We start from the raw sequence: 5,536 nt of genomic DNA, 5'->3' as shown, positions 1-5,536 counted from the left end.
GCCAATCTCAACTTTAACTCTTGAATTTCAGCTAAGTATAACTTTTTCTGGTCAGAGGAGTTATCTTTTGTATTCTTTTATTTTTTCTTCTTCTCATTTTTTTTCTCTTTTCATATTGCGTCCTTCTTGGAAACCCACCTTCATTTTGGCTTGCTCCCACAGGTGTCATGCGAACATCCACCTACGAGCAGGTTCCTTTCACGACTTAACTCTTATCAGGTTGGGATTGTTTTGGGATTTCCCTTGCACTAACATTGGAGTTTTGTATGAAAACAATTTTTTTTTAATGGAAATGATGAACGCATATTCTTAATGACCGCATCTACTTGATCGCATCTGCTCAGACCTTCCCCACCCCCAACTTTAGAGATGCGCAAGGTTCTCATTGTGTTGTTTGGACAGAATAGACAAACACTTAGACAAAATTTTGAAAAGAAGGTTTGAGCTGAATTTTGAAGGATAAAAGGTAAAATAGTGCTATAGCCACGAATTAACTAAGTGTTAGTCAGAAAATACAAAGTGTGGGAAATGCTACTAAGTGTATCCATATAACTCATCATGGTAGCGCAATGAATAACGAAAAATAAAAGATAAAGAATATCGCAAATAATGACAAAGGATGATAAAGAAGAGGCAAAGGCATATGGAAAAAATTGTTACTCAGTTGTATTAAAAATTAACTAAGTATACAAAGAAATACAAATAACGCAATACAAAATTTTTGCATGTATAAAGAATCAAAGAATTAGCTTCTATACATAGAAAATAATTAATGAAGTTATCTTTTGTATTTTATTCAGACGGGTGCACGATTAAAAATATTACACCACGCTTCCATTAACACAAATGCATATTTGCAGAGGACGGGCAACAACGCATGTATCATCGCACAAACCTGTTAACTCAACGCACTTCTAGAGGACGGGCGCACGGTATTTCTTCCAGCACAACACTACCTCAACATAGTGCATTTTCGCTAAGGACGGGCTAACAATACATACAAACACAACACACCCCTCAACGCAATGCATTTGGGTCGGATAGGCGCAAAGTGTATCGTGTCAACACACCTATCATTGCGTTGCATACCAAAAAACATTTTTACATATTTTTTTTCAATTCATCAATAACGCAAATCGAAAAGACTTTGCGGTGTTCATTGGTTTATTCAGTCATTCACAAAAATTTTAAGAACAACGCTACTAGTGCATACAAGTTAAAGAAATTAAACTCGACATGGAAATAAACAAATGAATTAAATTGAAGATAAATACATAAAGCAATAAAGGCTAATTCTAATAAGCAGTAAATAACGCAATTTAGAAAGTAGTAAATGAAAGCTTTAAAGAAAGAAATTAAACATAGATATAGGGATGCTGATTGAAAGAGTTTTTCAGAGTTACCGCAATAGCATCCCCACAAGCGGTTAATTCTGCTTGCCTAAGTCGATGGTCTCCATGCGTCGATCCACATCGCCCCCAAAATAGGGATTAATTTGTTGACCATTGACTTTAAATACGTTGCTTCCATCCTCAGTTGTCAGTTCCACTGCACCGTGGGGAAAGATAGTCGTGATGCGGAATGGCCCAGACCAGCTGGACTTCAACTTCCCTGGAAACAATCACAAACGCACGTTAAACAGTAATACCTATTGACCTTCAATGAATGTTCGATTGTTTATGCGGTCGTCATGCCACTTCTTGGTTCTCTCCTTATAGAGCTTGGAGTTTTCGTAAGCATCCCTTCGCTACTCGACCAGCTGGTTTAATTGCAACTTTTGGACTCTCCCCACACTTGCTAGATCAAAGTTCAGCTTCTTGCATGCCCACATTACCTTGTTTTCCAACTCGAGAGGCAAATGACAAGCTTTTCCAAAGACCAGGGCATATGGGGACATGCCGATTGGAGTTTTACAAGCAGTTCTATTATGCTCCACAGCGCTTCATCGGCTTAGTGACCATCTTCTTCCTTGAGGTACTAACTACTTCTCCAAGATAGTTATTTTGATCTTTTGTTAGAAACTCTCTGTCTGACCATTAGTTTGTGGTGATAAGTGGTTAGCAAATCTCTATGGCTGACGTTAAATTTAACTCAACAGTTGGATGATATATGCGATTGATAGAAAATGTAAGCCTATCATTGCTAATTAGCCTAGGGCGTTCCATAAAGGCAAAATCATCTCTTCTTAAGAAACTTCACACACCATGGCCGCATCATTCTTAGCACATGCGATGGCCTCAACCCACTCGATACGTAATCATTACTGCACCAGATGTCTACAATTGATTGGCATTCTAAATGGCAGAAATGGGCCCATAAAGTCGATTCCCCATACATCAAATAATTCAATCTCCAAGATTGACATCAGAGGCATTTCATTTCTTTTAGACATGTTCCCCATTCTCTGGCATCTATTGCACTGCACAACGTGAGCATGGGCATCCTTAAATAGTGTTGGGTAGAAATAGCCACTCTGTAGGACCTTTGCGGCAGTTCACTACCCCCCAAAATATCCTCCATAAGGAGACTCATGACTGGCTTCATGCTCAGGAACGCATCGACGTAAAATATGATCAGGTTCAAGTCGATACAGGAAAGGGTCATCCCAGAAATAAAACTTGACGTCATGTCTCAGCTTCTTCTTCGGCTGGTAAGTATAGTCTTCTGGTACTTAGCTGCAAACGATGTAGTTTACAATGTCCGCATACCATGGAACATTAACGCCTACCGACATAAGCAGCTCATCAGAGAATATTTCTTCAATATCTTTTTCTTTCTCCTGACCCTCGCAATTTTCTAATCTTGACAGATGATTAACGACTTAGTTCTTGCTGCCTTTCTGATCCTTAATTTCTAGGTAAAATTCTTGCAAGAGTAACACCCACCATATCAGTCTCGATTTCGCATCCTTCTTTGTCATAAGATATTTGATCGCAGAATAATCATTTACACTACAACGTTTGTTCCGATTAAATACTGTCGAAATTTCTCCAGTGCGAATACCACCGCAAGCATTTCTTTTTCCGTGGTCGTATAATTCTCCTGCGCGTCATTCAACATTTTGCCAGCATAATAGATAGCATGAAATACCTTGTCCTTGCGCTGATTCAAGACTGCGCCCACTGCATATCCACTAGTGTCACACATCAATGCAAATGGTTGCGCTCAATCCAGCACAATCAGAATGGGTGCAGTGATGAGCGTAATCTTCAGTGTGTGGAATGCTTCAGTGTACGCATCATCAAAATCATATTCACGGTCAGCCTCAAGGAGCACACTTAAGAGTCTTGCGATCTAAGAAAAGTTGCGGATAAATCTTCGATAAAATCCCGCATGTCCCAGAAAACTCCTAAGTGTTTTCACATTTACTGGTGGTGGTAGCTTGGAAATTGCGTCGATTTTCTCTTGATCAACTTCCAATCCTGCCTTCAATATTTTGTGACCTAGCACAATTCCTTCTTCAACCATAAAGTGGCATTTCTCCCAGTTCAGAACAAGATTAGTTTCCACACATCTCTTCAAGACTTTCTCAAGATTAGATAAATAGGAGTCATAAGTATTGTCGAAAACTGAAAAAATCATCCATAAATACCTCGACTGACTCCTCCAAAAAATCTGAGAATATCACCATCATACATCGTTGGAAAGTACCTGGTGCATTGTAGAGTCCAAACGACATGCGACAGAATGCAAACGTGCCAAATGGGCACGTGAAAGTTGTCTTATCTTGATCCTTCGGTGCAATTGCAATTTGGTTATACTCTAAGTAGCCGTCAAGAAAACCAAAGAATTCATTCCCAACAAGTCGGTCTAACATCTGATCAATAAACGGGAGTGGAAAGTTATCCTTTTTGGTGGCCATATTTAATTTATGGTAGTCCATACATATTCTCCACCCCTTAGTTGTCCTTGTGGAAGTTAACTCATTCCTGCTGTTAGTGACGACTGTCATTCCCCCTTTCTTTAGAACACATTACACTGGGCTGACCCAACTGCTATCTGATATAGGGTAAATGACACCTGCATCCAGCCACTTCACTATTTCTTTCTTCACAACCTCCCTCATGGCAGGGTTCAAACGATGTTGTCTCTCTATAGATCCTGTTCTTCCTTCCTCAAGATGAATCTTGTGCATGCAATACGAAGGACTGATCCCCCGAATATCCGCCAAGGTCCATCCCAAGGCTTTTGCGTCATTTTTCAGGATCTGGATAAGTGCATCCTCTTTCTCTTTACTAAGCAAGGCAGATATAATAACCGGTAACGTGTTATTGCCTCCTAAGTAAGCATATTTGAGGTACACAGGCAATGACTTCAACTCTAACACAGGTGGTTCTTCTAAGGATGGCTTAGTGCATTGTATTGTTCGTTCAGATAACTTGATCTTTTCAAAATCTAACTCAATTTGAATTGTGGCACAATTCTCCTCCCACATTGCGTCGATTCCAAAATCTTCTTCCTCCAACTCTTCTAGGGCTCGTGCCAAGGTTCTTCCTGCACTTCCTCAACATATTGACAATTCTCCATATCACTTAGGTATTTCATCGCATTGAGAAAGTTGAAGTTCACTTGCTAATCGTCAACTCTGATGGTAAGTTCTCCTTTCTGTATATTGATCAGTGCTCACCCTATTGCAAGAAATGGGCAAACCAAGATGATAGGCACCTCTCTGGCAGCTTCATAATCTAATATGATAAAGTGAGCAGGGAAGATAAACTTATCTACTTGCACGAGTACATTCTCTATTTTGCCCTCGGGATGCGTTATTGATCTATTAGCCAAATGCAATGTAATTGTGGTTGGTCTTGCGTTGCCGATATTTAGCTTCTTGAAGATCGACAAGGGCATTAGATTTATACTCGCCCCCAAATCACACAGCGCATTTCCGACCTTCTTTTCCCCTATTGAGTAGGGCAATGTGAAACTCCCGGGATCTTTCATTTTGGTGGGGATGTTATTTTGAAACAGACTCATATGTTAATGCAACTATTTCATTTTTCCCGATCTTTCTTTTGTTAGCAAGTATATCCTTAAGGAATTTCACATAGCTTGGCATTTGTTCCAAAGCTTCTATTAAGGGAATATTGATGTGTAGTTGTCGGAGAACATCCAGGAACCTCTGAAATTGCTTACTATCATCTTTCTTCTTCAGCTTGGACGGGAAAGGTGGAGGATCCTGTCGTACTTCCTGTTCAATTTGCTGTTCATTGAGGTCCTGTGCTTGCTGTGTTTTAGTTACTAAAGGTTGCGTTGATTTTTGAATTTAAGTCTTGCTGAGATTCATCCCTTGTAGATGTACTTACTTCTGAACTAGTAATTCTGTCATTAATGGTTGATTGGTCATCATTGGTGGTTAAGTTTACTGGTCTTGTTATTGAATCTGGTACAGGTGGCATAGGGGCTATTGTCTTACCACTTCTTAATGTCACTGCTTGATATTGCTCTTTACCACGTGGCCTCGATGCTCTCGAACTATTGGGCAGTGTACCAGGCATTTTATTCTTAAATTCAATCGCAAGCTGTTCAATTTGCTCCT

This window comes from Benincasa hispida, chromosome 3 (genome assembly GCF_009727055.1).
Source record: "Benincasa hispida cultivar B227 chromosome 3, ASM972705v1, whole genome shotgun sequence".
NCBI classification, from domain to species: Eukaryota; Viridiplantae; Streptophyta; class Magnoliopsida; order Cucurbitales; family Cucurbitaceae; genus Benincasa; species Benincasa hispida.
This window is presented reverse-complemented; position numbering follows the sequence as displayed.